General features: G+C 37.5%; 1 protein-coding gene and 1 long non-coding RNA gene across 2 annotated transcripts in view; one reads left to right on the plus strand and one right to left on the minus strand.

Moving 5' to 3' along the window:
* psd3l (pleckstrin and Sec7 domain containing 3, like) overlaps nucleotides 1-26,435 on the plus strand; it is a 579,632-nt gene that overhangs the window by 129,163 nt on the left and 424,034 nt on the right. The gene's annotated exons all lie outside the window — the stretch shown is intronic.
* On the minus strand, nucleotides 20,003-26,405 carry LOC120532616. The gene is made up of 2 exons (XR_005634329.1): nucleotides 26,202-26,405; nucleotides 20,003-20,474 (listed from the first exon to the last, which is right to left on the minus strand). It is a non-coding gene; the product is annotated as an uncharacterized LOC120532616 (long non-coding RNA).

Below are 26,435 nucleotides of genomic sequence, written 5' to 3' on the forward strand. Positions count from 1 at the left end.
ACAGATTAGTTTTCATCTTGTTTGCTAATTGATTAATTTCATTACTCTGTATCATCAGTATGTGAACAATATCAACAAATAAAAGAGTCAATTTATAGGTAAAATGTTTAAAAAATCAGGATCAGAATCATTTTAGCATGTGAAACATACCAAAAATGACTTTGGTTAGGTTGAAAACATGGAATACAAAACATAACCAACTTAAGACAACACAATTTCAACCCACCATTAACCTGACACTATACAAAACAACAATTTCTTGAACAAAACATATACAAACTCTCAACAGTTAACTGAAATAAACAGAAAAACCATAGAAAGTAATATAGATATCAAATAGTGCAAGTTGAGCAAGTATGAAGTATTTACAATGAGACAAACAGCAGAGTTACCAGTTATATGTTGCAAAAATACTTAGGAGTAACCCTATGTAAGTTTATTTAGGATCTGAATACTTTGAGGAAAGAAGCTGCAGAGATGGCATTTAGTTCGGGTTGCAGTAGACCTTAACCTCCTCTGTGATGGTAATTTAATGAACAGATGGCTACTGGGGTGGGTGGAGTCAACTGCAATCTTTCCCACTTACTTTTTTGCTTTGCTCTGGTGATAAACAAATCTTTTAATGTTGGGAGACAACAGCCAATGATTTTCTCAGCTAAACAAATCATCTGCTGCAACTGACTCTTAGAAAGAGAGGAGGCAGAAGGAAACCAAACGGTGATGTAAGAGATCACAATACTCTCACAGATGACTGAGTAAAAAGTTAGTAATATACGTCTTGATATGCCAAGCTTCTTAAGCTGGTGAAGATAAAACAGACCGTGCCTGGTTTTCTTGATGACAGAGTTGATGTGCTTGTCCTGTTTTAACTTATTAGTGAAAGTGGGCCCCAGGAATTTAAACAACTGAACCACAGACACAGTCTGGCCATTAATTTGCAAAGTTGGACAGTTAAAAGGTCAATCAATATGCTAAATTTCCTTAATCCAAATTTAGGATTCTGCAGAGATAAAATACTATGTATCCTGGCAGCACTGGGTGCATGGTAGGACGCGTCCCTAAACGCGTCCCTAAACAGGGTGCTCAATTCATCAAAGGTCACTTTCACACAAACAATCACAACTGGACCAGGGTAACAAATTAAACTAAAACACATGTCTGTTGGGATATTGGGGGAGCGTAGTGTACCTTGGATAAAAAACACACAAATTTGGGAAGTGTTATGCCTAGCACTAGGAAGAGCAATCAGAGTGATTGGAAATAATAAGCTGAAAAGTCAAAATTTCAAGAGTCAGTCCTATTGCTTGTTTAACCAGAATTGTTAGCCAGTAAATCGTTGAAGAAAACAGAACAAAAAGTCAGGAACCTACAAATCTAAATAGCAGTATTACTGCACACACACAAACACAAATGTTCTTTTTATTTTAAAATTTTTTATAATATCTGTAATTCCAGATGTTGACAAATGTCACCCACTGATAATTACAGCATCATGCCAATGACATCAACTGCATAATTTCAGGGACTGCACTTCATAGCAACCAAAGTCGTGTTATGACCATGTTAGTTCAAAATGATGTTGCTCTGGAAAAATAAAAAAAGGTCACAGAATGATGGAAATTATTTTTGATAACTGAACATGAAGTCAAAATTAAAAGTAAATGCAAATAAATTAATAATATAAATATAGATAAATATAAATCAGTGCCACAATAAAAATAGGAATTCAAAATTAGTAAAGGAACTTGAAATAACCATTCAAAAAATTCCAAACTCATAGATATTATGAAAGAGAGAACAAAATAAAACTATATGGATAGTGACTGGTCAGGTATATAAAACCAGTTGTCTGAACCTGTGATACAGTGGTACTAACCCTACACCTCTATTCTGCCTTAAAATAATTTACATTTCTTAAATCTGCTTAATCCTGTTCAGAGTTGCATGGGGTTGGAGCTTTTCTTGGCAACAATGGATGAAAGTCAAGGTGTCAGTCCATGAAGCATGAACACAAGAACAATTAACCCTATTGACTCAACTCTGTATGCCTTTGAGGAAGTGGGAGGAAAACGAGAGTAACTGGAGGAAAAAAGCAGAAACAGGAAGAAAGTGCAAACCCCGCATAGACAGCATCCAGATGTTCATTAAAATTATTCTTTAATAATAATAAAAGACACCCACAAAGGTCACTTAAACTTTGCATTTGTTAAATGTGTTAAATGCACAGTTTAAATGTCTAAATCACAGACTAAAGGCATTGTCTGAGTGAGAGCTTCCTGATGATTATAAGGCTTAGTGATTTTACTTTGGTCCACATGACTGGCCAAGTCATGCACTGAGGAATTATAAAAAGGGTCATATTCTGTGTGTTTTTTTGATAGGCAGGAGATAGGCGGGGTAGTAGTATTGAAGACATTCAAAGTTGTCTTTTTTGAGCAACACTTCAAATTTTGTGGTATTCAGCATTACCATCCAAACACTGACAGTGGCTGTGTAGATTCCAGACTCACAGTTGAAACTGCAAAAATAATCTATGCACTGTGGATTCCACTGACAACTACTTTTTGTGGTTCAGTGCTTTTTGCACATTTGTTTTGATACAAATATTATATAACTACATGGTTTATTTATTTATGAAGTGTTTACATTTTTGAAGTGGTGTTCCACACTTTATCAGAGGTTGTCTTGAGACTAATATTTTAAGAGTGAAATGTATGTGTAAAAGCTGAATCTACTGTCTCCTCATTAATAAAAAATTTCCAAGACAAAATGGTGCTTGTTGGTTTTTTGAGTCTGTGCCTGTGGACTTGGGATTCTTGGCCTGAGTAAGCTTTCCAGCCCAGCCATGGAAAGGAGTATTGGTAAAATTCAGTAGATAGCATGGACATGAGAAAATTGTTGTCCTACTGGAATTTTTGTGTCAGAAACATAATTTGAGGTTTCCATCTGAGCTCTGTCTATTACCTTTCTCTACACTGTGTTTCATATTAGTTGACATTTATTAACACTGTAGGCATCTGCATTTAAGTGTGGAAAAAATGCTTGTATTTTTTTTAATTTGAAGTAGTGTAGCATGCCTGAAAGAGGCAGCTTATGGTAACATTTTAATTTGATTCCATATTTATTGCTATACGCTGAACTCATTTTATATATGCTGTTGCATTCATTAAGCAAGATAGATGTTTTTGCTATGCTGATTGATTTGGACAAGTGTGAAACCAATAGGACTGCTATGAATAGGACCGTTTCTCAGTAAATTTTATTAATTACCTAAATCCTATAGCTAATATTATACCTATTAGATGAAAGATTGCCTTCCAAAAAATAAAGTTATACAGCCTTTTTTCTGTACAGAAATTAATATTTTACATTATAAAGGTGTAAATGTTTGTGTCAATTAATTTATAATACAATCTACAACTTGATAAGAATATTAATAGTAATCATATTAATATTAGTAATTTTAATATTAATATAGTGTACAACAAAATGTATTAAGAAATATAAAAGTTCAAAAAAGAGTCACTGATGCTTAAACTGAACCTTGATAATATTTTTCTTAACTGGAATGTTGCTTTGTATTTTTCAATGTATTTTGCCCTTTTACTAAATGAAAGAATGACATCTTCAGTTTGAAGAAAAGGAAAGATTTTTTTTAATATTTCACTTATAAACAATAAAAAAATAAATTACAGTCAGGGATTTGTGAAAGTGGATTGTTTAAAAATGAATGGAAAACCTATTTTCCATTGATTCATGGAACATATGTTTCAAGAGAGGAGGATGAATTATATTTAGTGCTTTGAAAAGCTCAGTTAAAATGATGTGTTCTGCTCTCCTATATCATGTCTACAATGATGACAAGTGATGACTATACAGGAAACTTTTTCATCATAAATTTATCACAACAGGCTGGAGAAAGTCAATATTATATATTGTAGGAAGAGAACGGGCATCCAGCCCAGGATAGAAGATTTTCATCAACCAGACAGGAGGCCAGACAGACTGAGGAGCATCGAAGTTCAGGACTGGTTCCATCCCCCATACACTGGGTGTCAGTGGTCCTCATATGGTAACCCAATTGGGACACCTGCAGGAGTCCTTGGAAATTGGAGTCTGGAAGGGCACCCCTGTCAGGGTCTGTGGGTACTGATAGACAGTGGTGTTGGGGGAGGACCTTCTTACTTTTTGTATGGCCAGAAAATGCTTCCAGGAAAACCCGGTGTGAGACCAGAAGCATTTCCAGGTACAACATTGTTTTATCTTGGTAGAGTAATACATATATTGCTCTACTTTCCCCTATTGTATTATTAATATGTAGCCTTAGAATACCTAATCTCACAGACTTACCACTGTATATAACTTATCCCCACCTTCCCTTCTATATCTATAACCTCAGGCAATTAGATGTAGTAAAAAGACAAGCAGGAGTTAAGTTACACATAAAATAATGTATTACTGATAATATTCATAAACAATAACAAAATGCAAAGTACATTTATTTGAATATTGGCAACCATACAGCCTGATAAAATGGTGATGTGTAACTCAGGTGGCACACAGACTTGTAGGTACTTAAAATGTTTCTAGTTAAGGCATCATTGGTGAACAGGCCTCTAGTCTGTCTCAATATGGCTGAAGCTGTTATGTTAGCAAGAGCGATGCTTCTTCATCCTACGTTGGTTAGAGAGAGAGAGAATGTGGTTGAGCAAGCAAATTTATGGGTTTTCTGTCCAACCCCTACAGCCAATAGGACATCATGGTACTTAAAGGCCTCTGAGACAAGCCAATTCCAAACAGCCATATCTCAGACCAATGGGGGGAAATAGTACATCTTAACACCTGCAACCTCCCTCCAAGACCATATGTTAAACTAACCTGGCTTTGTGTGGGGGATGAGAGAAATACTTTAGCAAAGAAACACTCGCCAAACTGATTTAAGACACATCCCTCAAATCCTGTTGTAAAATTACAAATAGACTCAGTCGTAAAAGGGGGGGCAAACATGAATGCCTCTCATCAAAGTAACACTATATTACATTGCTTTGCCTAAATTACAAATAAAGACATACAAAACATTTATCAAGTTATATGCAAAATCTCACATCACAACAAACATAAAAGGAACCCACTACCTCATATCATGGAGTCAGAGTCAGGAGGCAGTGGGCAACACTCAGCAGTAGGTATTAAGAAAGAAGAATGATTAGTTTATTGTTTGAGTTCTGCATAATTGTAGCTTATATTTGGAGTGGTGATTGTGGAAAGTGCTTCAGAGGAATAAATACCTTTTATTTTATTCTAAAAATGTTTGCTATTTTCCTGTCTCTTGGGTATGGGGCTCTCTGGCGCCTCCTTGTGGTCACAAAATAAAGGGGCACCATTCATAGCAAGCACTCTTACAAAGTGCTTTTGAAGCATTTAATTATATCACAGTTCACCTAAGTACATGAGATCAATGAATCAATGAGGAAAAGAACATATTTGAGGTAAGAGTAACAGCTTTTAAATGAATTAAACAGAGGTTTTAGATTTGAGAGTAAAGGCACCATCACATATAGACTGGGTTATGTAAAGTGGAGTGTTATTTAAGAGTAACGCTTTCAGCTTTTGAAATAGCTATAAGGGTCTTGATAATAGTACTTCAGTGAATATTTACCGAATTGCTGTCAAACCTGTATCGTACAGGTATATAAGGGCAGAGCAGCACAGACAGAAGTACTCTTGAGAACTGGTTGATTCAAGCTGCCAGGAAGTGCAGCCTGCATATGAATCTTAGCCCTGTGCTTTCCCACTTTATGAAAACAAAATGCTGATAAGTCAGTCAGTTGTGACACACTTGTTTAGCAAACACTACTGATGAGCCCTGGACATTATTCACTGTATATACTCAAAACTCTTCTGAGAATTTATCAACATAGCATCTTCAAAGAAATTATTAATTACTTGTTGAAATAGTTATTAGTATTAGTAATATAGACAACAGTTTTGTGTTAAAAGGTGTAAAATTATCAGTGGAGTAGGATTACTGAAAATGCTCTAAATTTGAAACTTCTGAATATCTGTATAGCTACTAGCAAATGGTTCAAGATAATGCTATGAGTAGAAAATTCATCTGCAGTCCTTTTATTAATAGATATTTTAACCGTTCAGAAATATCATTTTGGGCCCAGTGCCTTCTGCATCCACCACAGAGTACATCAAGAGACATTTGGGTGTACATGAAGTGGTACTTAACTCGATACAAAGCAACTTCATATGGAAAATATGCTCCGTTTTATTACATTTTACACTAAAGGTTTTCACATCTTCAGCCAAAATCAAAATGACACAGAATGAACATTTTTTTTCTTATGTCGTTTTTTAAATTAACAAAAGTTTTCCAATTCCAACTGGCACTGTGTGAAAAGAAATAATTGGGTGCATCACATTTAGCTGCAATGACTAAACGCTCAATGCTTCCTGTAATTCAGTGTCAGACTGTGAAGAAATGTAGGCCACCTCTTTCTTACAGAACTACTTTAACTCAGAAACACTGGTAGGTTTTTGAAAAAGAACTGCTTGTTTTAGGTTCAGCCATAGCATCTTTATTTTGTTTAGGTTTTGACTTTGAAAAGGCCAGTCTAAAACTTTAATTTTACTTTTGAAGTCATTCTGATAATGGCTTACTTGTGCGTTCATAAGAATTACTTATAGATGCTTTGAAATCATTACAGATTTTTCATCTGGCACCTTCTGATTCACTGGTACAAGAAATCCACCACATACGTTATACTGTTCGACTTGTCTTGATGTCTAGTTAAACAAGATGTCAAATTATTTGGAGTTACCCCCTATTTTGAGACTTGAAAGTTGTCATTTTAGCCCATTTTTGGACCATATTTTATTAAGGAAATTGGATGGATGAGTTTAAATACTTAGGATCAACAGTACAAAGTCATGGGGATTGTGGAAGAGAGGTGAAAAAGAGAGTGCAGGTAGGGTGGAATGGGTGGAAAAGAGTGTCAGGAGTAACTTGTGACAGACGGTTATCAGCAAGAGTGAAAGGGAACGTTTACAGGACAGTAGTGAGACCAGCTATGTTATATGGGTTGGAGACAGTGGCACCAAGGAGAAAGCAGGAGACAGCTGGAGGTGGTAGAGTTAAAGATGCCAAGATTTGCGTTTGGTGTGTGAGGATAGACAGGATTAGAAACGAGGACATTAGAGGGTTGGCTCAGGTTGGACGATTGGTGAGAGGTGAGACTGGTTTGGACATGTGCAGAGGAGAGATGCTGAGTATATTGGGAAAAAGATGTTAAAGATAGAGCTGCCAGAAAAGAAGAAAAGTGGAAGGCCTAAGAGGAGGTTTATGGATGTGGTGAGAGAGGACATGCAGGAGGTGGGTGTAACAGAGCAAGATGTAGAGGACAGGAAGATATGGAAGAAGATGATCTGCTGTGGTAACCCCTAACTGGAGCATCCGAAACAAGATAAAGAATTAGAGGAAAATTTTATTCAGGAAATTACATACTTGTGATAAAGAGGAAACGAATGGGTGTGTTCAGCAAAAATGATCAGAAGGACTTGATGTTGTGCATGCCATATTAGTCTACTCTAGGGTTTCACTCATTAGTGAGATGCAAGGGGCCAAAAGTACTTCTTTTCACAAAACGTTTAAAATTTTATGATTGTAATATAGCCATGTGGAGTGTGATTTTTTTATTGCTTTTTTGAGGTGGGTGATCATGAATATTGCAATAATTTTGATATTTGATTCTTTACTGGTGGTGCTAGCCCTCTAAGAGCAACTGCCAGAAGGTTACAAATGACAAACTTCCAATATAAAAATGTGGGGTATTGTTTTAGACTATTTCAAAAACAGTGGTTATGACTGCAACAATATTTTTGATTTTTGAATCCTTTATTAGGGATCTAAATCTTTATGGACCTCAATGAGAGTGTGAAAAGTGACACATTCCTATTACAATCAGGAATATTTAAATTTTAAACATTTAAACTGAAGCACACATTGCAATATTTCAAATATTGTGGTTTCTTTTATACTTTTACCTCAAGAAGTAAATTATTACATTTCTTAGTAATGCTCTCAATTAGGGTGGTTTATGCTAAATCAGACTTTTTGTGTTTTTAATCATTAACCTTCTGTGTGACTCAACTACACTTCAGCTTCGGCTCACAAAAGACATTCTGTTTAAGACTTTTCTGATACAGAAACTAATTTATTATTCAAATTAGGAAAAAGTAAATATTCAAATATGTTTTGAACTTAGGTTAACTGTTTAACTAATTTTTTTTTGTTTTTTATTTCACCTTATACAATTTCTTGTATTAGGAATTTGTTAGTTTTCACATACACCTTGGGGTCAGAGCACAGGATCAGCCATTGTACAGCACCGTTGGAGGTTAAGGGCCTTGGTCAAGGGCCCAGCAGACTGGGATCCCCTTTGGCACTAAGAGGAATTTGAATCGGCAACCTTCCTGATACCAGTGCAGGCGCTTAGCCTCAGAGCCACCACTCTATTCTGGGTGCTACATGTGTGTTTCTACATACAGTATATTTTTTATACTTTTATTATCGTGGCAATGGCTGGAACATCAAGAACAAAAAACAGCACAATCTAAGCAGGTAAAAATCTGAGTGGTACCCTGGCAACTGTTATGTACGTATAACAGTCCTGTGCAGACGTGCCCTATAAAAGGGAAGCATCTGCACAGCCGTCTTGTCTTTAATCTAGTAGTGACAGCTGGGTGAGCAAGTCCCTGTTAGGATAGCGAACCATAAAATCATCCATAAAAAGGAACTTAAGTCCTTAGGAGCAACGTGTCCTGGCATTATACTTTGCTACATTATTATTAATATTTTTAATATTTTTCCTTTTTTTCTTGTAACAACAACAACAACATTTATTTATATAGCACATCTTCATACAAAAAAATGTAGCTCAAAGTGCTTTACAAAATGAAGAATAGAAAAATAAAAGACACAGTAAGAAAATATAAGTCAACATTAATTAACATAGAATAAGTAAGGTCCGATGGCCAGGGTGGACAGAAAAAACAAAAAAAAAAACTCCTGTTGGCTGGAGAAAAAAAAAAAAATCTGCAGGGATTCCAGACCAAGAGACCGCCCAGTCCCCAATGGGCAATCTACCTAACATAAATGTAACAGTCCTGTTTGTAGTTAGGGTTCTCACGGAAGGATTTGATGATGATGGTCACGTAGACTTCTGTCTTTCAGTCAATCAATGTGGTGCATCATGATGCTTTGAGTAGGTGGTGGTGGCGGCCGCCACCACAAAGAAACCGGAAAAAGAAACAGAAGAGAGAGTAGGGGTTAGTACGGATTTTAGAGCCACTATGAATAGTTATTATGATGAATTGAACATGCAGAGTATCAGTATTAAGTTAAAGTGAAGTTATGAGAAGGCCATGTTAAAGTAATGTGTTTTCAGCAGTGTTTTAAACTGCTCTACTGTATTAGCCTGGCAAATTCCTATTGGCAGGCTATTCCAGATTTTAGGTGCATAACAGCAGAAGGCCGCCTCACCACTTCTTTTAAGTTTAGCTTTTGGAATTGTAAGGAGACACTCATTTGAAGATCTAAGGTTACGATTTGGAATATAGGGTGTCAGACATTCCAATATATAAGATGAAGCGAGATTATTTAAGGCTTTATAAACCATAAGCAGAATTTTAAAGTCAATTCTGAACAGGTAACCAGTGTAGTGACATCAAAACTGGAGAAATGTGTTCTGATTTTTTTTCCTAGTTAGGATTCTAGCAGCTGCATTCTGCACTTGTTGCAAACAATTTATGTCTTTTTTGGGTAGTCCTGAGAGGAGTGCGTTACAGTAATCTAGTCGACTGAAAACAAAAGCGTGAATTAATTTCTCAGCATCTTTCAATGATATAAGAGGTCTAACCTTTGCTATGTTTCTTAAGTGAAAAAATGCTGTCCTAGTGGTCTGATGAATATGCAATTTAAAATTCAAATTACAGTCAACAATTACCCCTAAGTTTTTTACTTCTGTCTTAACATTTAATCCTAATACATCAAGTTTATTTCTGATAACCTCATTGAATCCATTATTGCCAATCACTAAAACTTCTGTTTTCTCTTTATTTAGTTTGAGAAAATTACCATTCATCCATTCAGAAATACCAGTAAGACATTGTGTTAGTGAATCGAGAGAGTCTGTGTCATCAGGTGCTATTGATAAGAAAGGAATCTGCCAAGTGTGCTTATGAGTGAACACTGAAGCCTTAAAAAAAGGGTTATTTGAAAACAAAGCCCCTCACAAAAACAGGATTCTGTGAGTACAAAATGATGTGAAAAAGAAAGTAGAACTGAACACGCTTTGTACAGCTTGTAATGCATGTAATGCTCAGAAAAGCCGCCCATGATCGCTTAAACACGTTAAACACAGTTATTATTTACTTTTCCCTAGCTAGGTGGCTTTTTGAGGTAACTGAATGTACAGTGCATCTGGAAAGTATTCACAGCGCATCACTTTTTCCACATTTTGTTATGTTACAGCCTTATTCCAAAATGGATTAAATTCATTTTTTTCCTCAGAATTCTACACACAACACCCCATAATGACAACGTGAAAAAAGTTTACTTGAGGTTTTTGCAAATTTATTAAAAATAAAAAAATTGAGAAAGCACATGTACATAAGTATTCACAGCCTTTGCCATGAAGCTCAAAATTGAGCTCAGGTGCATCCTGTTTCCCTGATCATCCTTGAGATGTTTCTGCAGCTTCATTGGAGTCCACCTGTGGTAAATTCAGTTGATTGGACATCATTTGGAAAGACACACACCTGTCTATATAAGGTCTCACAGTTGACAGTTCATGTCAGAGCACAAACCAAGCATGAAATCAAAGGAATTGTCTGTAGACCTCTGAGACAGGATTGTCTTGAGGCACAAATCTGGGGAAGGTTACAGAAAATTTTTTGCTGCTTTAAAGGTCCCAATGAGCACAGTGGCCTCCACCATCCGTAAGTGGAAGAACTTCAAAACCACCAGGAGGCCCAGCCTGGGCCCAGACTTAAATCAGATTGAACATCTCTGGAGAGATCTTAAAATGGCTGTGCACCGATGCTTCCCATCCAACCTGATGAAGCTTGAGAGGTGCTGCAAAGAGGAATGGGTGAAACTGGCCAAGGATAGGTGTGCCAAGCTTGTGGCATCATATTCAAAATGACTTGAGGCTGTAATTGCTTCCAACGGTGCACTGACAAAGTATTGAGCAAAGGTTGTGAATACTTACGAGGTGGGACCCAAGAATAACCGGAATTTTGTTGTTGTTAGGTTGGTACTTGTAGTATGTGGTTGGGCGATGTAACTAGGGGTAGGGTGATCTAGTTACACTCCTCACAAGTCAGTCTGCCAAGTGCCATCAGTCTGGAAGGTTGTACTTGTGTTCAGTGAATTTTGTAAAAGTAGTTTTGTGCAAGCATCGTTTTTTTACGATGGCCGATTATTGCGAGCAATGTGCAGCAGTGAAATTTTGTTTTTTTCTTGAAAAAAGTGTTGCAGAAACTATTGTTATTGAAACGGTATGACAACCCTGAACCACCCACCCTACTCACCGGATTTAGCTCCGTGTGATTTCTTTTTGTTCCCTTGAATGAAAAAAGACTTCAAAGGAAGGCGTTTAGCTGACGTCGAAGAGGTAAAACAAGAAACGACCAGAGCATTAATGGGCATTACTTCAGATGAATTTAAAAAATGTATCGAACAAAGGAACAAATGGTTAGATAAGTGTATTTCCGCCAATGGAGAGTACTTTGAAGGAGACTAATTGTAGTTTGTACAGAAAATTAAATTAAACACGTTTTAAAAATATTTCTGGTTATTTTGGGTCCCCCCCTCGTATGTACATGTGATTTCTCAGTTTTTTTATTTTTAATAAATTTGCAAAAACCTCAAGTAAACATTTTTCACGTTGACATTATGGGGTGTTGTGTGTAGAATTCTGAGGAAAAACAATGAATTTAATCCATTTTGGAATAAGGCTGTAATATAACAAAATGTATAAAAAGTGATGCGCTGTGAATACTTTCCAGATGCACTGTACTAAATGTTGCATTGTAATGATCATTTTAGTCATAATTTTTATTTAGCAAATATATTTTTATATGCAGAAACTTAAAAATTCTGGAAGGTGTGATTGGGTGTTTATCAATTAATGACTTAGGAGTTTCCTGGTAAAGAGAACATTTTAAAGCAAATTATATGAGGTATAGGAAGTAGTCTTTTAAAAAAAAAGTAAAAATAAATGCAGCGGTGCAATGTAGACACAGACGTGTGAGGTGTGTTACAAAAGGAGGCAGTTGATGGCTGCAGGCAGGAGCCAGCTGTCAAAGCGTAACAGATGGGATTATTAATTGGGGTCTTTTTCTCTTCTATACTAATGTAACAAAAATCTATAAATGTGGCTTGAATGTTTTAAATTATGCCTTATTATTTTAGACGTTATGAATTAAGCCTGCAGCCATATACGATGGAGACTAAACTGCTTGATACCGCGTGTTGGCCGAGATAGCTAAATGTGCATTGCTGACACTAACATTGCTACCCTCTGCCAGTTGCCAGTTATGCCCACTGCTTGACCTATGCAAGAGACTCCTGCTGTTCTATTGATATTTATTTATGTATTGTGGCTTCCTAGTTAAATATACACTTCGCTCCTAGAGAAAGTTTGGCAGGTTGGCCGTGTATTATATATTTTAATTTATCAAGACGATATGTATAATTCTTATATTTTTGTCTCCCCTTTTGTTCAAATTTTATTGCCCAGGCTTTAGCGTTACGGAGGTAAAGATTTCAAATGTCACAATTAAATAAACCCTTTTGTACATTTCAAAATATACCATATTTCAAATTAATCAGTCAGTCACCCCTTGTGTTGGTGTTTCCTATTAAAAACAGGTATTGATTCATTTCTGATACTGTATATTCATATACTACTTCTGTAAAAGTGGTGAGAATTTCTTGGTGCAAAATCTCTTCAGTATCACAGTAGCTACAGTCAGGTTTCACTCAATGACAAAAATATGGAAGCTCAAAATGCAATACTGCATTTTTAATGTTTTTGTGCCAGTTAGAAACTCATTCAATTGAGGAAATAAAATTACAAATGAGCTCACAACAAATATTGAAAAAGCAAATAAACACCAAAACTAACATTGCCACCTTGCAGATGTTTGATTGATACAACCTGTGTTTCACTTGTTGCATTGTGAACCTGCGACATTTGCTGTAATCTGTTATTTATGCACTCTCAGTCATATTTATTGTGAATCAACAATAATGTTGGCTTTTTTTGTACTGTAACTATGCATTGACCTCCCCTCATGAAAATCCAGTAACTCACAAACCCTACCCGCCACTACTTAAGTAGTTCTTTTGCCAACCTTGCTTCACAATTACATGTATTGCAAGAGATATTGGAATTTGCACAGGCAGATGGAGTGTGGATGTCAAGAGTACTCTTTGCAGCTTATTTGTACTTTATTAATCAATTTAATAATATTAATGCAATTCAAATTCTGATTCATTTTTGCATAGTTTCATGTAATCTTATTCTGTTTCTTCTTTTGGCTGCATTGCAAATCACTATATATATAAAGTCCAATGTCTGGCTGTCTGCCTGTCTCTCTGTCCGCTTTTCACGATAGAACTACTTAATGGATTTAGATCAAGTTTTTTCTATAATTTGCTTGAACATTCTGGTTGATTTTGCAACCTCTCTCATTGTGCTAAATATCATAGTTTGCTTTTGGGGCCCTCCTCACCCACACGCCAGCTTCGGGCGTGTACCTTACCTCCACTTAGCTAACGAACGAGAGAACTTTTTTCTAGAATTTGCTTGAGCATTCCTGTTGATTTTGCGACTTTTCTCATTGCGCTAATGATCATAGTTGGCTTGCAGGAACTATATATTCGTGCTAATCCTCGACAGAGGCTGTGTGCCAAGGGGAGGGGGAAGCATGAAGTCAGGAGTAGGGAGCCAGGCAGGGCCCTCCTCTCTGTCCTTTTTCACTTTTATGTGGGCAGAGCCCTTTGGTGGGATGGCTAGTAATATGATATCTTCAATGCTGATTAAATGTAAGTAGGAAAACACAGCACTGAAATAACACAAACTCTGCATTCAAATTAGCATTTTACTATACAAATAGTGTTTTAACGACACATAACTTTAGTAATGTACAGTTAATTTACCTTGCTTGCTGCATTGAGCTTTTTCAAGTTACTTGAAAGAAACCAGTGACTAATGTTCATTGACGACAAAGTTTATACAGCAATCACCCGATATGCTTTGATATAAGTCTCACAGTGGACTTTTGGTTTTTGCTTCTTTTGTATTTTGTTTTCTGTGTTTTCTAAGATGTGATATTTTAACTTCATTTTGGTTAATCATGTTTTTAATTAACCTCTTTAAGTTCTTTTTTTTGTTGAATTATTTTTAACTATTTTACATCTTTGGCTTTGTGACCAGTAGGGGGCGCAACAGACCTCAAATACCCCAGATAAAACCACACAAAACAGCCCTGTGTAAAAACAACACGGTTTATTAATAAAAATACCTCCAATAACTCCTTCCTTCCATACAACCCAATATGACACTGCCAATACACCAGTAAATGTATCTCCGTCAGGGGAGTGTTGTCCTTCTTCTCTCCTGACTCCCAACTCCCTGGCTGGGGTTGGGCTTCTTCTTTTATCCCAGACCCGGGAGTACTTCTGGTATTAGGTCACACCTCGAAGGCAACACTTCCCAGTCAATCGGAAGTCCTGAAAAGTAGGGCTTGTGTATGCCCTCTGATTCCCCTGGAGGCTTCCCTGGACCCTGACAGGGCTACTCCACAGAAATACAATAATCCAGCATGCCCTGTGAGTGTCCAAGTGAGACACTAAAGCTAGGGATTTTGCCCTCTAATGTTTTGGGGAAGAAACTGCTCTGCATTGAATGGGCATCCCTGCTGCGTTAGGAACCAAGTTCTGTTCCATCTGGGATACCAATTCCCACATGGTATCTCTCACGGCTTATAATTATTTTATTGCTTTTGTTGGTGTTAGGGTGAGGCTACAGGTTTGCTGCTAATGTAATGGGCAGCACCTAAAACAAATGATGTATTATTAACAAAAGTGCTCTGAAATAACAGTAAGCTATGTGAAGCACATAAAGGCAAAAAGAGAAACCTTGAAGAAAAAAAGTCCCAATAAGAGTTATCTAAGGCAAAAATCAAAAACATTGCAGAAGTTCAAAAATTAAAAAAAGGCATAAGCAGAGACGCAATCCGATGCGCACTAAAATGCTACCTCCTGCCGCCCCGTTCATCCACAACAGGATCACCTGTCCACCACAGAGCACACACGTGTATGCTTCATAAATCATGTGGGTCAAGTTTAGAGTTGCCAATTCAGGAAGAGACACATCAGTGGGATATGAGGAAAATTCTGAGTGCCCTGAGGAAAGATATATATAGTGGTTTTAAAACTGACTTCATTGAGCCGATGAATAAACTGATCAGTGTGTGTGTCAGTCAGTGTTCCATCACATTCTATTTCCCTGCTGCTGTGACCCTGAACTGCAAAGATTAGAAAAAATAAAAATAAACCGAGTGGCCCAATGTACATATCAAGGTAAGAGTTTCTCTGAGCATCTTTCACATTCATTTTTAGGATGCATTTCTTTTAAAACTGATTTTTCAGATATACAGTATGTTGGTTTATTATTTCCCTGTTTCTTGAATTGACTTGAATAAATTGTTGTCAGTAGTAATAAATTATTATTTACAGCCTTACCACATGGTTAGTCCCTTCACATGCCAACATACATGTGTGATTGATATTTTTATTCATGCATGTTTATTTTGTTATAAGTAGTTAAAGTAAATGTGTTTTAATCTGTTGATAATGTGGTCAGAAGATATTAAATACTAGCTGAAATACCCAGCATTGCCCAGGAGGAAAATAAAGTTTTTTTTTTTTTAATTGAGAAAAATATAATTAAAAAAAACACACCTTTAAAAATAAAATTAAATTAGCAAACAATGAAGACTCACTAATGTGTTTGTCTTGTGGTTTTGTATGTATGTTATCATCTAGTTGACGCTCGGAACCAGCCAACTCTATTTAATTTCAAAGCAACAGGGGTGTGGTAGTGCTCAAACATAAAGAATGCTGGCGGTCACCTCCAGTTTGCCCTCTGGTGGTCGCTCCGAGTATCAACTGGATGATAACATGCATACAAGACCACAAGATTACCCCCCACCCTACCCAGAAGGGGGTGGGTTAGGGCTGATTTCACCCTGCAGGATTTTTGTCGGCCAATGAGAAACATGTACCAAGTTTCATGAAAATCGCTCCAGCCGTTCAGACGTGATGCAGGAACATACATGCATACACACATTGACTTTCATATATATAGATATCAAGAAGTACAGTGTTTCCCAGGTATATGGGTTTTTCAGTGATCACAATGAACCCTTTTGTCTGACAGACATAGCTGGTTTTCTGAAGATGGAGCCCAATTCAGTGTTTACTGTTTATGAAGTTCAAGTCCTATTTACAGCAAGATCCTAAACATTTTTACAACACAGAAGGTATGTTAGAGTGACTGAGCAAAAACACAAAATTCAGAGCAAGTAAGTATTGCTTTCAGGTCAGGTCAAGAGCATGCATTGGTACAGCGTGTTGCTGCACCCACCTCACGATGAAACAGCTCAGGATCCTGGTTGGCAACTCCCCAGGCAGACACGCGGTCAACTCCCACCCTCTGGAAATGACCCTCTATCTGCTGCTGCCAGGTGTTATGTGGGCGTCTTCTTGGCCTGGTCCAGTCACTCAGGTATTCAACAATGAGGATGCTGCGAGCTGGACTACACTAGGGGACTCTACTACATGGCTGTTGTGCCGTAAGTGACGCTCCCTAACAATGCAGGTAATCTGCCTCATTCAGGACTCCATGAGCAACCAGCAGTCCCCAAGGATTCTCAGAAAAGATGCAGTTCTGAAGGAGTCCAGTCTTTGTCTCAGGTCACTGGATAGCATCCACGTCTCGCAACCATATATAGTAAAACAGGAAGCACCAAGACTCTAAAGACTTGGACCTTCATCCTTTTGCATAGATATCGGGAGTGTCACACATCCCTTTCCAGCAACATCATGACCCCCCATGCTCTCCCAATCCGTCTACTGACTTCATGAGAAGAGTCACCAGAGATGTGAATGTCACTGCCCGAGTTAAGTAAAAGTCTCAGCAAGGTTGACACTCTCTCTGCAGACAGTCACACTGCTTGATGGCTGTGCTCAAGAGGTCATTAAAGGCCTAGATCTTGGTTTTTATCCAGGACACTCACACGCCCAGACGCTCAGACTCCTCGTTCAGTCTCTCGAGCGCCTCAATCAGAGCCTCCATTGAAGATCATAGCATCATCAGTAAAGTCAAAATTAGTTAAGCTTTCTTCACCAACAGATGCCCCATAGCTGCTGGACTCTACAACCTTGCCCAACACCTAGTCCATGTAAGCATTGAACAGAGTAGGAGCAAGAGCACACACCTGACAAATCCTAACATCAGCTGGGAAAAATAAAAAGGTTCTGCTTCTACTCTGCACAGCACTCACAGTGCCAGTGTACAGGCAGTATTGCTTTGAAAGGTTTTAATTTGTTTACAAGATGCAAACATGGATAATATATGCAAGTTCTGGTGACCCAGAAGCTCAATATTTGTCTGCTGGTTGTTTATGTTCTGACTTGTTGCCATATAAAGTAATCATTGCATGTGAAATTACATATGAACTTTTTAGAGTATTCATATATTATTTTTCACCCATCTATTCAACCTTTCTTCTTCTGAGCCCACGTCTTCCAGCTCAGGGTCCCGGCAACAGCAAAATATGCAAAGTAGGAAGCAACTGTAAATCAAACACATATTAATCACATGGTAAACTGAAGAGCACAGTCACACCCACCTATACCAGGGTAATATAGAAATGCTATTTGTACTCACACCATGTCTTTGGACTGTGGGAGGAAACTAGAGTCCCTACAGGAACTTGCATACTCTACACAGAAGACATCTTGACTAGGAACCAAACCAAGTTTCAAGGACTGTTAAACTTTGCATCACCATTTACTATCATTTGATGTAGTAATTATACATGTATGTAGTTAGTTGTTGGTGTGTCAATTAAAACTGGCAGATGTGTTTGTGACCAGAAGATGAAGGTCAAAATGGGCACTGAAGATCAAAATGAACCAGACAGCAATGGCCAAACCAGAATCAAAGTCTTACTTCACGGCAGAATTTAATATACTCTAAACTGTCAAAACCACTAAGAAACTCCATAATTTTTTTCATACTGAATCCAAATCTTGGACACCAGGAGTAGCATGTCAACATCTTAAGTATTTTTCCTGTGATGACATCTCTCTGCTTTACTTCCGGGCATCATGTGGTAGTGTAATGTGTCACTAGTAACAGTCAACTCATCAGCCCACAAAATACTGGTGCCTATGACTTGATTAAATTACATTAGATTAAATAAACCGTGTGCTGGACGGCTGGGGCTCTTACCCAGCCAGGATGCCTTGACAAAGGAAGGACTGAGGGAGAGAGCTTATCAAGGACGTTATCTCCCCCAGGATAATACAGGGCAGCCCTCCTGGCTTGCCGGGGGTGGCCTGGATGTTTGCTGTGCTCTTGTTTGCAGCACTTGCGCCACATCCGCAGGTGCTGCCAGAAGAAGGTCGACGAGTACCTGGAGCACTTCCGGGTTCCTTATAAAAGGAGCCAGCAGCCACTGCTCCAGAAGCCAGAGTCGGGTGGAAGGGGACGAAGCTTGCTGGTGGAGTAGTGGAGGTGAGAGAAAGGAAGAGAAGACAACGACTATATTTTATGCTTGGTACTTTGTACTGTGCTGTGCTCTGTGGAGTGAGGAAAAAGCTCTTCCCAGCACTAGAAATAAAAACGTGTGTGCTGAACTTGTGTCTGTCTGTATTCCATGAGGAAATTCAGATGCATACAACAGCAGAAACATTAAAAAACAAAGATTCAGACTCACAGGACAAATAATACAACTAAGCAATCAATAAACTGATAAATAACTAAATAGATAAAAATATTAAAATGTATATTATGCATATATTTCAAAACAAAGTGGAAGAGTAGGTCAGGAAGAGGCAATGAATTACCTGATAGCAGTGGGAAGAAACGGCCCCCGTAGGTGCTCCTTAGCACACTGTGCTGGTATGAGCCAGTGACTAAAAGTGCTCCAAGAGGGGATTTTTCATAATGGCATTACATTTTTCCACTATCCTCATTTCTACAACATATTCCAGTGAGCCCAGTGTTTGCTCAGTGATTGAGCAGGCTTTCTTGGTAAGTCTATTCAAGCATTGTGCATCTTTTGAAATAAGGTTGCTTCCCCAGGAGACCACAGTGTAGAACACCACACTTGCTACTATGGACCGATAGAACATTTTCAGCAGCTTGCTGCATACATCAGAAGACCCGAGTCACCTTAGCAAGTCCAGTCGCTCTGGCCCTCCTAGTACTGCCCAACTGTGTTGTCAAACCAGTCTTGTTTGCACCACTTCCACATCCTCCCCTGAATGAAGACTGGTCTCAGAGGCATGCTGGAAGTCCACCAACAGATATTTTTGTCTTGTCTTTTGTCTTTGTGATAAACAAACTGATAAATAAACATAAAGATAAAAAGTACTACTATTATGAAAACAAACAAAAATAATGCATAAATAGATAAAAATAAGAACTAAACTAGAAAAACAAATACCCACAAAATTATAACAGTAGCACGATATTACCTGAAAGTTGGTAGTATATTTTTTAGTTAATGTCTAAGATTGTGGTTTTTGCCATCTTTAAAACTAGATTCAATATGCTTGCTTACCCTTACACCCTTTTGACTATAAGTGTTTAAAAATATTAAATTGTATTTAATCTCAAACATTTCACCATTGGATGTGGCTTTTTATTTCTTACAAACACATTTTCAGAAACAGGTTAATCTGCTCATGGGATGGGAGGTTTTGTCATTTGTGCCAGTTTTGTATACTTTATACAGAATCAAAACATATCAAAATGCCCTCATCAATTACAACAATAAACAGATGGAAACACAAAATAGGCAAATGTGCTGTTTGCTTACTTTGATTATAACAGATCTGCTATAAAGTCTTATCACTATAAAATGTAAAAATCTGAAAGGGTTAATAAAAATGCATCTGTTTCTAAGTGAGCATTGTGAAATGATATAAGCAGCAGTTGCGCCATGCTCTTTTCAGTAAAAAGGAACCACAGACATTCCTATCCAATAGCAACTTGCATGCACTGATATGACTTTTAGTTCTTCCCCTTGTTTCAGGCACTTCCTTCATTTAGTCTCAAAGGTGACATTCTTATCTAGCCTTTGCTCCACATAGCCAAGTCCTGAATGGGGGTTGGGGGTAGGAGAGACAGGGAGAGAGAGAAAGATCTTATTAAAACGTTTCAGTATGCTGGGTTGTGCTAAATAGAAAACACTGATTTATTTGTGGATGTGTCAAAGTGCTATCAGGGTACAAAGACAAAAAAAGCATACTTTTCATTGTCACATGCCTCTCATCAGCCTAAAAACAGCAGTACAGCATGTCATTGCTGCATCATGTCCCTCCCTTCAGGCAGTCATATTTAGATTACACCAATCCACTGAATAAGTTTGCAGTGCTAACAAAAAGAATCAGAGTCCAGGCTTTCAACATCAAAAGCCCAAAGTATATTTCTTGCAATATCAGGTGGAATTCAGTCATTTTTACTACTGTCAGTGTTTCATGCCAATGGTACAGAAAACAATGCAGTTATTAATTTCTTGCATTTTTTATTCCATGTACAGTGACCACATATTGTAATATTTTAAACCAATATGTACAGTTTATAGAAGGGTGAGGTGGATAGAGAGTTAATATTAATACCGCACATTATTTGAGTCCTTATTTAAGTATGAGTTAAAATTCCTTCTTTATGGAGTCTGGGCTATGGATTTGCTCAAATACTTCAAAAATACACTATCAGCTTGAAAAGCAATTCTAGAAAATGAAATATGTGAAATTTAGCAAATTAAAAATATATTTCCATCTGCTGAATTTATAAACCAACTGTACATGCTGAGGGTGGTAAGGACCTGAACCACAACACTAAGTTCGGTCCATTTTATAATTTTCCAACAGAGCAAATGTAGATCCAGTTACCTGAATAATATCTTCATGTTAAGTGTAACAGGGTGGACAAAATAATGGAAATGTTAAACAATATACAAATACTGTACCATATATTTTATCAAGTACCTAATAATGAGGGCGGCACAGTGGCGCAATGGTAGCGCTGCTGCCTCACAGTTAGGAGACCTGGGTTGGTTTCCTGGGTCCTCCCTGCGTAGAGTTTGCATGTCTGCATGGGTTTCCTCCCACAGTCCAAAGACATGCAGGTTAGGTGCATTGGAGATCCTAAATTGTCCTGTGTGTGTGTGCCCTGCGCTGGGCTGGTGCCCTTCCCAGGGTTTATTCCCGCCTTGCTGCCCTGTGCTGGCTGGGATTGGCTCCAGCAGACCCCTGTAGTTAGGATAGAGAGGCTTGGAAAATGACTGACTGACCTAATGATAAGAAGGGCCATTCTTCACCTTCAGAACAACTTCAGTATGTCCTGAAAGGTGGTTATGTGGATCCTGAGCTTTGTATAGTTGGGAAGTACATCTTTTCTTAAAAGATACATCCTTCAGGCCTTTATAGAGTGGACGCCCATTCTATGTTCAGTGATGTTTAGATCTGGAGGCTGGGGAGACCCTGCAAGGCTTTTGAGTTCACCCTGGTGTTCAAAAAACCATTTTTGAGTTTACCTAGTAGTATATATAGGAGCATTATTATCTTGGAATAGGGGTGGACATCTCGAAAGAACTGTATTTGCACTATAGGATGCACCTGATCCTGTAGAATGGCCTCATATTCCTTAGCCATTATATACAGCATAGCGTTACATTTAAACAGTTGTTAACAGATATTATCAGTAGAGGACATTCTTTTGGTTTCCCCAAATGGAAGCCTGTTCAGATGTAGCAAGTGTGGAGAAAAATATTACATCGGACCATATTTACATGATAGCTTAAAGGCACAGGTTTATTTTGCTCACACCAGGTTATTGGTCTATGTGTTCTGGACTTGGATATAAGCTATTTCCAAATGCTGTAAATTATAGCGTTGTGACATTCACAACTTGACATGTTTTTTGCCGAGACTGGGTCATAGAGGTGCTGATTCAATTCTGTGGCAAATTCTTACGCTGCATGTTTATGGCATTTATTAACTATCCTGTGAAGTGGCTGTCTTGTCAGTGTCAGTATTTTAACCTATGAACACTGTTTTTGTCTTGACAATGCAGTTTTTCCAAGTTTGCTGTCATTATTTTTAAGAGGGTTCCTCTTGATAAACACAATAATTTTGCAGGTTTTAAGACTGAAGTACTTATACATTGAGTACCAAACATTTGGCCTTTTTGGAACTCTGCTAGTTGCCTCAAGTTAGATTAAAAACACAGAAATCAAACAGCTGACACATCCTGTTAATTGGCAAGCAACATAATATGGCACATTCGTAATTGTGATTTTGCATTTGTAATTGTGATTTTAGTTATTTGAAAGTTAAACTCCTTATAGATGCCTGACATATGTAACACACCCTTTGTGTATTTCCTGTTGATCAAGTATACAAAGTGAGAGCTGCACAGTGACTATTGATAATGCCTTACAGCTCCTGAGTTCTTAATTCTAATCCTGGCTCAGACACAACACACTCTTTGGAGCTTGCACCTTCTCAACATTTCTAATACTCCAGTTTTATCCAAACATTAAAAATATACAGCTTTTTTGATATGTGACTCCAGATTTGCTCAGTCTCATATAAGTATGTGTCCAAGTTGCTTCCAGTTGCTTAGGATTTTTGCTTAAGCTAACCCACCGGCATTCCCTTATACAAAAATAAGAGGGTTTATAAGCATCAGCTCACCAGTAATAAAATGCATTAGACATAAAATATGCTACACTGAAACTTACATCCAAACCTCTGTTCACACAAAAATAAAATCAGTGAAACAGTTTTGAAAAATATGACCATCTTTCTTTTATAATTATTTGGTAGAGTCTTACAAAAACTACAAAATGTGCAGCAAATCCATTTTACACTGTTATTGTTATTTTAACTAAATCTCAGGAGATCTGTTTTTACTACTGACAAGACACAGCAGTAAAAATATGCCAAAAAGAATCTGGTGGTAATAATTTATCCAACCAAAGCATGAAATTGTTTTTCTGTCTCAGAAGTAGTGTTATCTGATTTTTACCCACTCCTGTCCCATTTGGCTACTGTGTATATTTTTTTGAATTTCCTACTAGCATCTGCATGGCCGTTTGTGATATACCTGAAATTCACATAATTCATCTTCCAGTATGAACACCTTTGAGGGTGCACATGAATGATAACTATGTCAGACTGTCATCTCACCAAAGGCTGGTCCCTGCTTTTTGCTCAAAATAGGACTAATGCTAAAATGACTATAGCACCATAAGAACTAGTATAATAAACTCTTAAAGTTTTTAAAGTTATAGAAAAGCGTCTGAATCTGATTGCTTTCGTATGAACTAGCTAAATAAAGTCATTGAAGGCTCTTTTAGTTATAACCTTCATTTTACTTTTTTTTTTTGTGGGTTGTCTGCCAACCCTGATTAACACAGTCAGTTTATATTAAACACAAGAAGTATATTTTTTCCTTTGGGTGATCCATAAACCCATTCTCATTTGTTTATGCATCAGAGCAATAAGTATTGTTCATTGGAAAAGTAGCTTTTAGAAATAAACTGGAAACTAAATGAAATCTTATTGTAATGCAGCATTTGCCAGGTATAGAGATACTATAGAAAATCATAATCCTCCAGTTCTTAAATTATGTAAAATATCTCTGATAGTTTTTGTCTGTTCAGTTAGACTGTGTATTGGCTATGATTTTCAGTTACTGTATGTTGCTCTTATGTGTACCATGACCAAGTTTAAACTAGACAGCAAAGCCACTGTAACCAAATAGCATATTTTCAGTTCAGCCTAATGTCTAAGACTTGAGAAACGTTTGGCTGCAGACCTCGACAGGCAGACCCCTTGGACCCTGTAATGTCATTCGGGGGCCTGCAGCTGGAGGTGCTGCGAAGTGCTGGCACAGGGCTGTGGAGGACATGTGAGCCTCCTATAGTGCAGTGATGCTATCAGTCTGTGTTATTAAAATCTTTAGCTCTGTCGTTTAGGTCACGTTTGTGTAGTTCTGCTGGAGCATATGAGAGCTATAGTTTAAGTGGAGCTGCAATGTGAAGTGGCCTGCCTTTAAATGATGGTTGCAGATTTAAGCACAGCCAGGAAAAACAACAGCGTTCAGCTTGCAAACACATTAGAACCATTACTGCAATGGTGTTCGAAACCAGTTCTTGTACTACACATGTGGCATTGCAGTACAAAGCAAAATATTTCTACGAAATATGCATAACCTATAATAGTAGATTATCCATACATTATTATTTGGGGTCCCAATTCCATGCTAAACTTTACAATGTGTTACTGTATATAGCGTTTTTCACAGTGCATCACAAATACGGAATGAACAGCAAATCATCTGTAAAGAAACAAAGCGAACAATGATGCACACTCCAATTGTTACACGTCAGAATTCTTTATATTTGCTTTATTCACTTTGTTTACTTACCTTTTCAACCACACCCAGATCTGGGTCATGGAGGCTGTTGCTTAATCCTAAACTTGGCAGGTATTAATAAAGTCATACTGTTTGTTTAAACTTTTCATTTTGTAGTTAAGTTTTCCCTCTAAGAAATTCAGAATAAGGTATCAGGTGGTTCACATATTTGATACAACATTCCCATAAATTGGTATATGGATGGACCTGGAACTGGACAGGGAGCTAGTTTGTCGCAGGGTACAAATACTTTTAGCAGCCCGGCCTCTTAGGAGCTGTAAATTAACCAAATAAGCCAATCTACCTGTGAGACAACAGGATTGACCTGATTGCCTGCATAACATCCTGGCAAAGACTGTGAAACACTGCAGAAAGTTAGGATGGTGGCTCAGAATATTACCTGCATTCAGATGTTTTCTGTTCAGTAGATATGTAATACATGCTACCTCAAAGACCTCAGGCATCCTGTAAGTCACTTTTATCACTCCTCAGATCTCCCAGTCCATAACCACTTACATTAGTAGACTTGAAGAATTTCTATAAACAAGAGGTAATGTATCCTGGACAGTCAGTCACAATGAATACTGTACAAAAAGCTAGTCTTAATACTTATAAAAACGTATATATACACTGTATGTTGGCATTATAAAAACATATATAAACTGTATGTTGCATTCTGTATATGACTTTTCTTTATGAATGTCTCCATTCTATCACTGTCACTACTATAAGAAGACGTGAAAATAAGAATGTCATTGTACTATGTATACGTGATAATAAATTTGAACTTGAGCGGGGATTAAAACGTTGCTGTTAGTGGAGTATTTGAACAATTTTTTTATCTACTGAGGGAGAGTATCATAATTGTTAGTAGATCTCAACACGGCGGTTGCAGGTGCTGCTTAAAAGTGTATTTTAAAGATGTGGGTTCAAATCTCACCCCGGTGATTTATATATTCGTCTTGTTTTTGCACGTTTACTTTCCTCTTAAGTAAAATTTCCTTTTTCTTTTCAAAAGGATGCAATTGGAAAAAATCCACAAATCTACATATAATATTTAAAAACACAAAAAAATCAATACAGGAAGGAACTGGACATGTGCAGTGATTTTTGTAGATTTTGTGGCTCTTCGTGTACCGAATTGGCTCAACTTCGTTTTAAATCCAACCACCAGTGCTCGCTTAATGCAGTTCAGGATAGCTACCAATCCAAGTCCTTCTGTTCCAACTATAGTACAAGCAACCAACATATACATATATAATATATATATGCATAAAGACATAAGTATTCCGCTTTATTTTAATTGAGTTCAGCACTATATGTTGTCACTCTGGCCCGTAACTTTCACCTTTGCAACGTCAAACTGTTGGTAAACATTTTATATCTAATACACATTACCGCTGCTCCGTGTATTCTTAAATTTTAGGATAAAGATGCATCCTAGACTTGCGCAACAATCCTTCTAGCCAAGCGTTTCGTTTTGCTGCCTTGCTTCTCTGTTCCCAGAACGTCAGTAGAGCTCCTTTCCAAAAAGAACACCTCCAGTCTGACCAGATACACACGTTAGCACATATGATCGGTGGATGAAGGTAAAAAGAGGAAGCGCTTTAATGAGGAACGTACCAAATGAGA

Source organism: Polypterus senegalus, chromosome 7, assembly GCF_016835505.1.
Source record: "Polypterus senegalus isolate Bchr_013 chromosome 7, ASM1683550v1, whole genome shotgun sequence".
NCBI classification, from domain to species: domain Eukaryota; kingdom Metazoa; phylum Chordata; class Cladistia; order Polypteriformes; family Polypteridae; genus Polypterus; species Polypterus senegalus.